Source organism: Mauremys reevesii, linkage group 1, assembly GCF_016161935.1.
Source record: "Mauremys reevesii isolate NIE-2019 linkage group 1, ASM1616193v1, whole genome shotgun sequence".
NCBI lineage: Eukaryota > Metazoa > Chordata > Testudines > Geoemydidae > Mauremys > Mauremys reevesii.
Genome location: NC_052623.1, coordinates 180042569 through 180057797, shown reverse-complemented (window position 1 = coordinate 180057797; position 15229 = coordinate 180042569).

The window sequence follows — 15229 nt, the reverse complement described above, 5'->3', positions numbered from 1 at the left end:
CTCATCTCTACCTTTTTCCCTTTATGAATAAACCTTTAGATTTTAGATTCTAAAGGATTGGCAACAGCGTGATTTGTGGGTAAGATCTGATGTGTATATTGACCTGGGTCTGGGGCTTGGTCCTTTGGGATCGAGAGAACCTTTTTCTTTTATTGGGGTGTTGGTTTTCATAACCATTCATCCCCGGGACGAGTGGCACTGGTGCTGATACTGGGAGACTGGACTGTCTAAGGGAATTGCTTGTGTGACTTGTGGTTAGCCAGTGGGGTGAAACCGAAGTCCTCTTTGTCTGGCTGGTTTGGTTTGCCTTAGAGGTGGAAAAACCCCAGCCTAGGGCTGTGACTGCCCTGTTTAAGCAATTGGTCCAGAATTGGCACTCTCAGTTGGGTCCCGCCAGAACCGCATTGTCACACTCCCCAACCCCCGCCCCAGCAGCAGAGCTCACCCCCCCCCCACCCCAGAGCACCTGCAGTGCCTCCAGGCCACCCCCCAGAGCACCCATGGCACCCCCAGGCAACCTCCCCAGGCACCCAGTTTTAGTTAGGGGTATCTAGAATAAGTCCTGGACAGGTCATGGGCCATGAATTTTTGTTACTGCCTGTGACCTGTCCATGACTTTTACTAAAAATACCTGTGACTAAAATGTAGACTTAATCATGAGTTATGAAAAAGGCTGTGTTTCTTACCGTGTCTTGAAGTGGAAACATCAGCATTCTTTGATAAAAGCCTTTTTCCAGTGATATTTCTGGCCCCATTTTCAAGAAGCAGTGGTGGTCAAATCAGTAGTTGGGAATTATACTAATTACAAAGATAGCCCTTTTTTCTGTTTGTAAATCAAGTTTTATATCTATTAATTTGTTAAGCATTTATCAAATAGTTTTGATGATCAACCTTCAGCCAATTGTGTACACTGACTGTTCACTTTATTGTATGTGTGATTTGTAATGAAGGCTACAGTCTCTGAATTCCCTGTTTGGATGACTGTTTTTAAACAACAAAATAACAAACAACTACTAATAAATAGTGAATCATGTACTTCTGGTGTAATTTTTCAGATGAGTAAGCATTTGTGCTAAATTGCGAAAAACTTGTGGGATTCAATGATATTTTCACAAATATCCATTGGTTAACTACATACTTTTGAATAAGAAATATGATCCTATGAATAATACCAAAGTCAACCCATTTACTTAAAGTACATTTTTGTCATTATTCAATCGGCGTTACCTAAGGGGTTCGAATGAGCTTCCTAATTCCAAGTTTTTAAATTGCATCTATCAATACTTACTGGGACATCCAACCGGCCAAGAAACTTTCCTTCTTTTTAATCTTCTAATAAGCCTACTACAGCAATTTCATGCTCTAGTATGTCTGCCTCCAAAAGACCTTTTTATTGTGTTTCTATGTCTAAACTAAAAATAACATGAATGTTACAATTAATTCTTAATGCAGAAGAGCTTCTAAATTTAACAGGAGAAATTTCTCTAAGGTGGCATCTACTCTGGCATGGTGATAGCATTTAGTGCTATTTATCATTCCTTTCTGAACTGGAAGACTAGTAGCTTATCTTCCTTCCTACATTTCTCATGCTGTTAACATGTAGTGGAACTCACTCACTCTAGATTTCACCTCCGTGTTTTGCAGTTCTCTCCTAAGAGCATCAATTTTTCATTCATTCTGGCTTCTTTATATTAATTTTCAGATAAGTTGTTTTATATTTACCTTTATGTGTTTGTTAAAGACCAGGCCGTGAGCTGGCTTGCCTAATGACATGGTAGGAGGCTGGCCTAGTGGTTGAAGCAGAGGTGACCAGGCGTTGTGGCCAGAGACTGAATCAGGAGCCGAATCACCAAGCCCATGGAGTGAGCCAGAGCTGAGAGAAAGGAATCAGGAGCCAAGGATTGGAGCCAGAGTATCAGATGGAGAAGGGCAGGAGCCAGGAATGGAAACCAGGAGCAGGGAGCCAGGGAAAGAAAACTAGCAGTCAGAGCTAGAAACAAGGGACAGGAAGCAGAACCAGAAAATAGCTACAGATGCTATTGAGCAGCCAGGAACTCAGGCCTGCTGCAGGGTTTAAGAATATGGAATCTTTAGCCAGTCAGTAGGCCAGATTCATTAACTGAATCAGCTGAAGGCAGTGATCTGGGTCTGGATTCAGTTGTGGGCCCCTGACAGTGTCTAACCTAATTTCCACCCGAATAACACTATTGCTAGAAGGTTTAAATAAACCTTTTACTGCTTCCCACAGAGTACTCTAGAAAGTTTCATAGTAAGTAGCATCTCAGCCAGCGTTTACCAAAGCTGAATTTTTGTCTAATTGAGATAAGCATATCATATATGAAATATTTTTCCAAGTACAGTATTCCTCCATCCCAATGGCATTTTATTTCTTCCTCTTGTGGAGTCATAGCTATATGAAAAGGTGATTTATGCATATAATTATTGATGTTGCTTGTCTGATTATTTCCTAGTTAATAAATCTATAATCTCTTGGACATCTGAGTATCACCATGTTTAATGCTTGAGGAAGTAAACCCCAGTAAAGCTGTTGAGTAAAGAGATAAAATACTTCTATTTTGTAAAAAAAAATTTGCTCAGAGGCAACACTGAAAGATTGGTGTATGTCCTAAAGGTAAAATGCAACAGTCTGAATTACTAAACTCTAGTGCAGAGTCTGACTTGATTCAAGATTCCTTCTTTCTTTTGTCTGCCTACTGTATGTTCCACTTCCTAGAAAATAGTGGCCTTTATTATTTCTACTTAAACAATACTTCCTCTCAGTTTTAACGTTACACCCATAGAAATGAAACATAAAAAACAAAGTATAATTTTGGCCTAACATTATGAATACTGACATTTTGAGTGTCGAAGGTCTAAAGAAAGGTAATAATGAAAGAGTTTACCATGTATAACCCTTCCACACTAAATACTTTACTCAAGAGGTTAAAAGTTCAAAGTTGAGTCAAAGTCTACACTGCCTCCACTTTTCCCTTTTAATTGTCTGAGGTCAGGAAGTTAATAATACCAGTAATCCCCAGTAGAGACCTCTTTCTCACTGTATGAACTTTAAACTTGTTCTGTTTTTTTCTAAGGGTAAAAAGTTCAGTGAAAAAACAGTGGATTTTCCTCTAGTCTCCACCAATTCAACCTGAAGGGTTAAAAGTTTAACTGTAAAAGAGAAACCTTTGTTCCCTGAGCTACATTTAAAGAGTTCAATTATTATAAATGTAAAGATTTCAAACACAAGCTAAAGTCCAAAGTGATTCAGTTCCATAATGATGAAAATATTGCAGTAAAAGGAAGTCCTTTGATCTGTTATCACTTACATCTGAAGTGACTGTCAAAATCTATTTTCTCTTCAATTTGAACTTTGGAAGAGTAATGCAGCCACATATGTCCCTAAGGCCAAATATATCTGTTAAACAGCAACAAACTGCATTTGTGAATTTGTCCTACGTTTCACTGGCAATGTCTTTTCCCCATGCAAGTATTCATGGGAGGGAGGGTATTGTCTAGGACTTTTTGCACTGTTTATCTAGCAGAGGCTCCATTAGCAGCATCAATGGTGGAAGCATCAAGTGTAGATCAGTCACAGGTGTTCTTACCATTTCCCTGTTTAGCCTGTCTCTGAAGAGTAACAATCTTATTTAGACCTTCTAGCAATAGTTTTGTTGGGTTCTGTAGAAACTAGAATTAGCCAAGATTTGCGAAGTTTTTATACTACACTTTAGTTGAGAAGAACATAAAGAAGTTGAATGAACTGATTGCTCTTAAAAGAGTGTTAAACTACTGACGTAAAATCTAGAGACACTTACCAGCTGTATATGGTTTCATCATGACACATTAGGTGTTTGCCTCACACTAGTTTGTCTAGTGGTGCTAGACAAAGAGTGTGAAATTCCAAGTGTAGACAAGGTATAGAAGTCTTTAAGTCTCCACTCATTTCGCTTAAACCAGTAATACAGGTAACTGTAAGGCAAGCTGAGTACAATTCCTGGTGCATTTGTCAAAGAGATGCTCCTTTCAGTTCACCTGGTAGACAGGTTACCTAAAGGTTAGGCAGCATAAGAACCTGCAGGACTAGTACCTAGGACAAGGAGGGTCCTGGGCCACTGACACTTCCACATTGCTACCAGAAGCTCAAGATGGGTGTGATCAGAGTCCCAAGGGAGCCACGCTGAAGTTACTTAATTAGGGCAAACTGCAAAGAATGAGGCAGACAATCCCCAAAGCTGATGGATATTCCAATACTTAGATTTAGCAAGCCAGCCTCAAACAGCTTCTTTTATATCTTTCTGCAGTGGTCCCCAACCTTTTTGTGGCCAGTAGCACATTCATGTTTTCAGAAGAGTGTGGTGGGCGCCAACAATTTTTCAAGGCTTATTTTGTATTTGTACATTAAATAATACAAAAACATCATATTTAATATAATATATGAATCCAGAGAGAAGAGAGAAGCCGGAGAGAAGCTGCGAGGACAGAGAACACCGGCGCCCACAGCCTGCAGCCCCGGAGTTCTCTGTCCCTGTCAGGCACAGGGCAGCGGCTTGTCTTCTCTGCTGGGCACTAGGCTGGCCCCGCACCTGCTGGGAACAGAGAACACCGCGCTCGCAGCCTGAGTTCTATGTCCCCGTCAGGTGCGGGGCCGTGGCTTCTCTCTCCTGCTGGGCACTAGGCGGGCGCACATAAATGCCCCAGCAGGCGCCATGGTGCCCGCGGGCACCACGTTGGGGACCACTGCCTTACTGGTTACCCAGAAGCCAGCGACACAGTTTTCTTAAAGCAACCCAGCCTCAGGCCTCCACCCAGACACCCAAGTCAGATATGATGAGGATTACATACATGATTAATAGGATTTTCAGTAATTTCTACCAATCCCAAAGGAGCGGACACATTACTTTCCAGGTTAATGAATATTTCAGATCTTACCCAAATACACGCTTGCAGCCAATCCTTATTAACTAAACTAAAATTTATTTCAAAAGAAAAGAGAGAGAGTATTGGTTAAAAGATCAGTATACATATAGACATGAGTACAGTTCTAAGATCAGACTTAGGTAATAATAAAGGTAATAAGTAGAGATGGTGAGCTCTGTAGTTGCAAAGAGTTCTTTCAGAATTAGTCCAGAGGTTATAGTCCAATGTTCATATTCAGGGTGATCCATATGGGACTGGAGATCTCAGTCTTATGACTCAAGCTTCTCCTGCATAAAGCATCAGGCAGATCTGAGATAAAAAGGATCAGGACCCAAGGGTTTTTATACAGTTCCAGTCCTTCTTTTGACAGCTCGGAGTCCTTAGGCAAACAATAGGCAATCATGGAGATTTTGAATTAGACCTATTTCCTAAACATCGAGGTAATTAGCTACAGGGATTAACATAAGGCAATTGCCTGTTTCCCACCATTCACAGGTGATTTGCTATACATTTTAAAGAGAGATTAATACAGTGATAGCACTATGTTTACAGTTCATTTAAATGTTAAAATTTCCTTTGATCTCTGAATTAACAGAATACAGCACAGACAGGGACTGTTTGATTACATTGTTAACTCTAACAATATATATGTAAACACGCAAAAACACAAACAATTATCTACGAATATGTCCCTAAAGGTTGAATCTGAGTCAATTAGCCTGCAGGATGCTTAACCCTCTCTGGCCATGTGTCACAATGGGTTTCTGCTGGGAGACCCTGTGAAGCTAGCCACTGAAGAAGTACTGCCCAGGAGGTCCTGAGTGGTGGATCCTCACAGCCCAACTGATTGGCCCATGGTAGTGCATAAATCAGGAAGTCATCACAGGGGGCAGTCTGAGCTACAACATAGACTGCTTGCTTCCTTCCACTCCAGATTGTGCCTTGCTGAAAACCCCAGAATCTGGCTTCTGATCCCAGTTTGACCCCAACTTTGCTACTGCCTCCTGTCTGCAACTTGGTGCCTGATCCTGACTTCCTGGCATCCTGACTCCGCTACTTATCTCCTGAATACAACTTGGTAACTGACCTGAGCACTACCCACTGAGGCTACCCACTGAGGCTACCCACAGCCCAGTCTGGAGAGTTTTCTCAGACCCTTCGGCTCCCCACATCCAACCTCTCCATAGAAGATGGAAGAGGTGGGCTGCCCTCCAACCACCGGGCCCCCGAGGGCCTGGGACCTGCAGTCACCCTTTGGCAGGCAGACAACCTCATGCTACAGACCCAAGCTATACAATTTGCAACCGAAGCAGACCCTATCCAAGCAGTTAGCCTGGTCAAAGGCCCAGGTGATGCAGCTTGCTGCCGAAACATAGGCCCTATGCTTGCCCTCTGTCCCCCAAGTTCTAACACTGGGGGTACCTGCAAGCTGCTCTTCCTGCTCCACCACAGAAAGTACCCCACAGACCAGACAAAGGTGGAACTAGTAGTCAACCTCCTCACTGGCAAAGCACTCAACTAGGTTTCCCCCTGTTGGAGCAGAACAGCCCAATGCTGTCTGGCTCAGATGTCTTCCTGCAAGCCTTCTTGATGATCTTTGACAACCCACATCGCATCCACTCTGCAGAGGCTGCTCTCCAGAAGCTTCACCCAGGGCAAGGGTTTGCATTTCCTATACCACTCATTTCTGACAGTTTGTGGATGATGTTGAATGGAATGAGGTAGTCAAATAAACTAGTCAGGCTGTGTCCCCGTCAGGTGCGGGGCCGTGGCTTCTCTCCCCTGCTGGGCACTAGGCGGGCGCACATAAATGTCCTAGTGGGTGCCATGGTGCCCGCGGGCACCACATTGGGGACCACTGTTCTAGACAGTGCTTTACACTGAAGCATTGACAAAAACAGAGTACCATTAGGGACAATACTGTTTTCCTTATTCTAATAAAGTTTCTTGTGCAGTGTAAAAGAAGAGGACTTTGATTCTTTACCATCACCACATAATATACCAGAGAGAAGGCGGTACCTGAAGTGATAATCAATTAAATCTTCTCTATTATCAGACTTCTTGCTGATAGACAATAATCAGAAGTACTTTGAAAAGTAAAAAGTATTATAAATAAAGGCCCAATTAATCCCTGGTGTAAATCCATTGAAGTCAGATTGATATCACTGAAGTAAATGGAGTTACATCAGCAATGCATTTGGCCCAAAACTCTTTTTTAATTCTAGTTTTGGTTACGAGTCTTGTGATGGAAGACATCTTGGTGAAAAGAAATGTCATTTCCAACATAAGTAGCAGAGGTACTTTTTCAGAATTCAGTTTTTAAGAATTGATTCAAATATTTTCTTCTGTTTTTGCTTATCTGTTTTCACAGTCCCCAAGTTTCAGATCTGAGCAAACCTAGAGTCTCTGAATGCAAATGTATCAGCTTCACATGTTTACCCTGTATTCATCCACAGATGCTGAAGGCAATTAAGTGTGAAATTGTGGAGATGTTGATGAAGACATGCAAGACATCCTTGTAGACAAGCACATTTCCTGGAAATTGTAAATTTCCTAATATTGTGCCTACGTAGACAACAAATAATAATTTAATTTTCTGTCATGTCAGCATTTTCAGTTTCTGCTGCTCTACTTTTATAACCCAATTGCACCAATTTCCTTGGTTAAGAGTACTTATTCTGGAATCACATGGCTATAATTTTCTCATTTTTCTGGTCTAAATTTAGTTTAACAATTCATTATCCAAGGGACATTGGGAAGAAATACACATCAATTGACCATTTATCTAGTTTAACACAGATTACAGTTACAGTTGTCAGTAAAAACAAAGAATAATGCACTTGTCTAACTCAATATGACCTTTGTTAGTTTAAATATTTAGCTCACACTGGGAACATATTACACTCATGCTCTGTGACTGGTGAAGTTCAAGGTGTTGGTTTTGACTGATAAAACCTTGTTTTAGATATGTTGGGTACATAACTCAGAGACTACCCCGTGTGATATAGTAGAAGCTGAGATCAAGTGAGGTACTCAAACTAACAGCTTCCTGGTTTAAATTGATGGATTCAATGACAGGGAATTTTCAATAAAAAAGAAAATCTAGAGTTTACACCACAACCCCACTTTGTTGAACAGAACCAGAAGTTTTGACCTTCAGATCGCTATTTATTCACCCAGGCTTTCCCTACAGGGGTTGGTTGATTGGAATATGAGTGTGTTGTGTGAAGAAGGCTGCAGAAGATTTTATTTTGTTGTGAATGGAGATTTTGGGATTATTTAGAGGGCGTAAGGAGATGCACATTAATTGGAGTTGGCTGTGGATTTTTCTGTATAGATATAAAACCAATACAAATATTAAAAGTATAAATATTTCTATAGGGCCCATCTCTCAGTCATTTATTAAGCTAAAATATGGATAAATCCTGACAATTGGAATTGCATGGGAGACATATATGTATTTTGGCCAATTGGAATTTTGGAAAAAAGTAAATTCTAAATTAATGGGCATTATTGAATTTCCTATAATTGGAATTTTGGTTCATTGGGGTTTGGATAGTCTGCCTATTAAAGAGTTATTAAAACTGCTTAATAAAACTCAAATACTCCCTCAAAAATTCAGTCGTGTCTCTTCCATAAATAGGAAAAGAGGAAAATGAACTTTAGCATTGTCAGTCCTGCTGTATCCACAGGCACAGATCTCCCATATGGTGTTATTGAAAGCACAGCTGTGATGGATACTTGGGACTCTGCTCAACGAGAACCTGACCCAAAGCTCATTAAGTCAATAGAAGTCTCTCCATTGACTTTAGTCTGCTTTGGATCAAGCCCTCTAAGAATTCCTTTCCCAACTGCACCCTCAGGAACAATCAAATCTGACGTTTAACTTACCACAGCCTCTTTCCTTTGGTGGACAAATTTACAGTTTAAATAAATCAACGTTTAACCCAGTGTAGTCCCTGGATGTCTCTCACAGGCCACAGAGATGTTTCTCTCTGTCACTTTCCAGTTTCAGGCCCCCTCCGTAAAGTAGCCCCTCCTATAATATCTGTAAAATAATATATGCATAACTTAGCAAATCACATAAAAGGATAACACATACATGCCTTCACTAATAAACATCTTCTCTTAAGCCACCTTTGCCATTTTTCTATTCTTCACCAGAATTTGAAGAGAGTGGGCCAGGGATAAGAGAGAACAGGCAATCTCAGGGGAAGCTAGCAATTAAGTTAACGTTGACTTCACATCCACTTACTAGTGTAACCTTTCTGCCAGGTGTAGTTGACAGCAACAAAGGCTGGATTCAATGTCTAGGCCAGGGTTCCTCTTAACAATACAAAACAGAATGGGCTCGAGCACCTCTCCAGTAATCTGGGAAAACTAACACCACCACAGGGCATCTTTAAGAAGCAACACTTCCTTACTCTCAAGCACTGAGTCTGTGTATAACAAAAGAAAACATTTGCCTCTGCTGCAGCCCATTCACGGTTAGTTGTCCTTAGTGAAGACCAGAGTTCAGAGATGCATTCACGTGATTCCACTGGGTAGCAGGGAACCTCCATGCTGCTGCTGCTTCTTTATGTTTCCCTGCAATGCTATTCCCATACCAGATCTAAGGATTAGCCTCCAGTAACCACCAAACAGAAACAAGGACTCCCAGTTTCATCCAATCAGCGCTGTCTTCAAACGCTGGAGAGGGGAGAAGAAGGGAGAGTCAAATAGTGTCCAGAACTCTTCAAGCAGAGGCCACACCATCAGGTAGGAACACCTGTATCCACCCCCTCTTATTTTCACTTGGATTTGGCATCCCTGCCCTCTGGTTAGCAAGTGATCTTCTGCTTAGCGTGACACTCTCTATAAGGGCAGGCTAAGTACAGTTCTGCTGCCCTTTATTCATACAATAAGGATAACAACATTTCATTAACTTTGTATTCAAATTTAATTGTTTTTTATTAAAGCTAATGTTAAAATTATCCAGTACACAGGTTAAGGAAAGCGTGTCTATACATCTGAGTATAATGTTTACATTATCCAAAAGTACAAAGTTTGGTTTAAAAGTCATAAAATAGATATAGTACATAATCTGCAATATCCAGAATTAAGGTTAATAAACTTAGTGATACAGTTAAAATTAGCAAAGTTAGTTAAAATTTAGTGATACAGTTAGCATCCAAATATTTGGGTACATCAGTAATAAAAAGTTATACAAGACTAGCTTGTGGAAAGCTAATATAGCAATGACTGTAGACCAGTGGTGAGCAACTTGCGACCCAGGGGCCCCACATGGCCTATCAGGGTAATCCACTGACAGGCCACAAGACAGTTTGTTTACATTGACTGTCTGCAGGCACGGCTGCCCGCTGCTCTCAGTGGCCACAGTTCACCATTCCTGGCCAATGGGAGCTGCGGGAAGCAGTAGCCAGCACGTCCCTGCAGCTCCCCTCAGCCCCCATTGGCCATTGGTGAACTGCGGCCACTGGGAGCTGCAGGAGACTGTGCCTGCAGATGGTCAAAGTAAACAAAATGTCTTGCGGCAGCAGATTATTCTGATGGGCCACGTGCAGCCCGCAGGCTGCCCACCACTGATGTAGACTGTCCCTCAGCAATTGAGAATTTAGGATAGGTTGACTCTCAGTAAATACAATCCATCAGAGAAGAATTTCGGATACTTGTATTTTAAAATGACTTGTAACCAAAACAGCCAAAATTGATCACTTTGGCCAAGCACCTCCATCTGCTGAACATCTAGGCAGAGTAGGCATGTCTATGCAATATGGTCTACACCTGAAGTCTTTTCCCTCAGTTTGTTACTAGATGACAGGGGAGAGCTCATTCAGACTCTGGCTTACATTAGCTCATATTTTGGGGGACAGAATCTTCTCTTCCTTTATTAGCTCACCCCTCCACCCCCACCCCAGGGCAGAATTTGAGGTAACAGCCACCAGTAGAGTTCATGGCAGCACCTGTAAAAGCTGTGTTCCCATGGGACTAAGTAAGAAGATTTATGAGGCAATTGTCTCCAGATGGTCCCCTGAGATCCATTGCTTCTAAGGACTGATCTCTTTGTTCTTTCAGCTAGGATCGTGAGGGGAGAACTGGATGGGAAATGCTGCCCCTGATTAAACAATCTGAGACAAATTTTGCAAATGAAAATGCATGGCTTTTGCTCTCCCCCCTGTAGAGAACACCCACATAGGGGACAATTTGGCCCATCTTTTGGATAGCATGGATATTCAAACATACAAAGTTTCCTCTAATGCAGTGGCTCCCAAACTGGGGTTCATGAACCCTTGGGGGTTCACAAAATGTTACAGGGGGTTCTTGGGAAAAAAATCCCTAATGGTGGACAGAGCTGTCCATAGGGACCCTGAGCAGCATGGGGGACTTCCAAGAGCTAAGCAGATCAAAGCAAGCATATCTATCACACTGAGGAGATTTAAACTTCAAGACTCCTTATATGAAATAGAAAGAAAGGTGGATATTTTTTGCTGTTTTTTTAAATTAAATAGGCTGCTAGTGTTGTTTTTAAATTATTATGAAGAACAAGTTTAAGCTTTGTTTGTTTGCCTGGACTGCTCAAGACCTGAATGCTTGTGTAGGAGGAACTCTTTGAGTTGGCATCTTAAATACCTTCCTGCTGTTTCACTTCTGATACTCCTTGATGAAACATAGGAGCCAGAGGCACCAGTATGGGGGGGGGGGGGAGGAGGGGAAGGGGGCGATGATGGTCAGGTGCTGCCCCCATGTCAGTGCCCCCCCATGGGTCCCTCCCCTTTTTTCTGGCAGCCATTGCAGCCCCCCCACACTTTTCCAGTGGTGCCCCCCTGGTCCCAGGGTGAACGGGGGCCTTGCTCCCACACCCTTGTTTTCTACTGGTGCTTCTGATAGGAGCCTTGTCTTGTAACAGGCTTAATCAAAACTGATACAAGCTACAAAAATGAGATCTTGGAAGAGTGTTGCCATTTTTACAATGTAATAAAAATACTGTAATGATAAATAATAATTAATAAATAGTGTGCAATAAGCATGTCATAAAAACAAATTTTGTATTTCCAAGATCACTGTTTTTATCATTTTTGCTGAGGTAAGGGAGAAAATCCCTGGAAATATTCAGTTTTAGGAAGGGGTTCACAAGACTTGACATTTTAGTAAAAAGGGTTCACAGGTTGTTAAAGTTTGGGAACCACTGCTATAAAGGGATAATTCACTTAAAAGAACAGACTTATTAAACCAAAAGGTATAGGAAGGAGCAGAGATGAAATCCATACATTTTCTTGTTCAGAGCCAATTGTGAGATGATGATTATTTGTAAAACAAGGAGTCTTTTTAAACACAAAAATCAACTTAATCTATATTTTTGTAACACACTAATAATAATAGGAGATGTATCTATCTCCTAGAACTAGAAGGGACCTTGAAAGGTCATTCTTCCTATACCTTTTGGTTTAATAAGTCTGTTCTTTTAAGTGAACTATCCCTTTAGAGCAGTGGTTCCCAAACTTTAACAACCTGTGAACCCTTGAACTCACAACCCTGGGTTTAAGCAGGCCAATGCTCAAACCACTGAGCTATCCTTCCCGCCTTGACTTGTGTGTCAACCTATTCTTTCCATTACAACCAACCAACAAATATTGAAAGTTACCACAACAAAATGTTACAGGCAAATTTCTCACAACCTTGTATGAAGACAATTCATTTCCATGAATTACTGGGTCATAATCACCATTGACATTCACAAGATTTGGGCACTAGTCGATGGAAAAAAAAAACCCTGCATCGTTTGACTATCCAAAAATATGAGCAAGTCTTAGAAATAATTAATCAAACAAAACTCATTAAAATTAAAAGTGTATTCTTAAACAGCTTCTTGATTGAGAACAAATGCCTCATTAATCTGGAACATATTGACTTAAGAACGCAAGTAATGTCAAAGAGAGAATAATGACTGACATGACACAGAACACAACATACTGTGTGTTCTCTATCTCAAAGGCTTATGAAGAACAGTCTTTACAAAGGTCAGTGGATGTGATGAGTTGCAAAGGAAATCCACAGCCATTTGATGATTTAAAATCAAACCATTTCATTGCTGAGTATTGTATAATACACAGGTTCTACGGCAGTCTTAAAAAATACTACCCAATCAGCTATGGTTTTCAGCTGCCTCTATGGTCAGATGTCTCTGGGAACACTTCCACTGTTCATCATTTTGAAAGAAATATTTAATTTTAGAGATGCATCCTAGAAAGCACCTTTCTCTTGGTATTGAAATACATGCTTCTAAATGCTGTTGTAACTTAATATGCTTTAAAACTTTTAAAATTGAGATTTTCATTGTCATTTAGGGAAATGAAAATGTGTATTGCTAAATCCCTTCGCTGGCTTTGAAAATCCAAGCCAACCTTTTTCTTAAAGCGTGCTTATAACATTAGTATACTTTCTTGTCCTCTCCATAGGTATGCAGTGTTTAAGAGTGGTCTGTCATGCCACTGCCCATGTGTTGCCATTGTCTGCTGTTGTAACAGACTATCTTCAGCATGAATTCTACACTGAAAGCCACAGTTCATGTTGTGCCTTCAAACAATGGCAAGAGCTGGATGGGAATTTTTCATCAAAATAGTTTTTCCATAGAAAAATTTTGATTTTGCTGAAATGTTTCAAACTCCCATGATGCACTGCAGCCTCCCTTTTGAACCTTTGCAGTGCATCATGGGAGGCATATGAGCATGGCTCATCATGGGAGACATTGTCTGGCTAGGGAACTCAGCCCATAGATGAGAATGGGGGAATGAGGCACCCAAACGACAATTCCCATGAGACACTGTGGAAGTTCAGGCAGACACAGATTAATGGCAAACTGAGCTAACATGAAATGTTTTGATTTGGGAATATCTAGATCAGGTGTCAGCAACCTTTCAGAAGTGGGGTGCCAAGTCTTCATTTATTCACTGTAATGTAAGGCTTTGTGTGCCAGTAATAACGTGTTTAGAAGGTCTTTCTCTATAAGTCTATATTATATAACTAAACCATTATTGTATGTAAAGTAAATTATAGTGCAGCGAGGCGAGTGGGGCCAGCGGCTGGTATCCCAGGACAGCAGCGGGCTGAGCAGGGCCGGTGGCCAGGACCCCAGCCCAGCTGCAGGCTGAACGGGGCCGGTGGCCAGGATTCCAGCTGGCACGGGACCAGTTGCCGGAACCCCAGACCGGCTGTGGGCTGAGCAGGGCTGGCGGACAAAACCCCAGACCATTAGCAGGCTGAGAGACTCAGCCCGTTGCTGGTCTGGGGTTCCTGCCAGCCGGGGTCCCAGCCTCTGGCCTCACTCAGCCCGCTGCTGACTGAGGGTTCCGTTCATCCAGGCAAGCAGCGGGCTGAGGGGGGCCGGTGGCCGGTACTCCGGCTGGCAGCAGAGTGCCACTAAAAATCGGCTCGCGTGCCGCCTTTGGCACGCGTGCTGCAGGTTGCCAACCCTTGAGCTAGATATTTTATTTTGATCAAAAATGTCAAAGTGGACCATTTTAACATTTCTGAATCAAATTTTTTGTCACTATCCATTCTACCAAAAATTTCAGAATTTTGACTTTGTTTTCATACCTAATGAGGACACAAAACAAAAGTCAAAATACTGGACTTTCCCACAGGATCACAATTCCAATTTTTAAACAACTCTAGCAATGGTTACAGTTTAATTAAAACACACAATATACCAACTGATCAGATTGTATCCATTTTCAGTGGATAATAAGTTGTCAATGTTCATATTGCAGAAGTAAGGGTTTAATTATTATTAATTACTGTTAGTATTATTATGTTTAATATTTAGCTATGCTTTTGAAAATGATGCTAAAAATATATTCCAGAAATAATAGTATAATTGGATTGTGGTCTTTATTCCTGTTACTATTTATTATTAATTCAGTTTGTTGTACTTTATTCTCTTTTACCATTGTAGTTCCCATTGTGATCAGGATCTAACACTGTATGTAGAGTTCATATTTACAAATGTGGAGGTTGCTGTATTACTGAGAGTATGACTGCTATGTGAAGCTCGATGCCAGTCTCAGTTTGTGTAACTGGCTGTGTTTCCCCAGGACTATAAATTACCCTTCACAAATTTAGACTGTGATCTTACAATGTGATCCATTTTCATGGACCCCTATGCCGGCACAGAATCCCATTGTAGTCAACAGAGCTCTGCGCGATTGCAGCAATCTGCCCATATCAGACTGCAGGATTTGGACTTTAAATTCTTCCCTAAGGCTTTGATAGAAAAAAATCAGATAATGATGGATGCCCTTCTGGAAGGTATGCT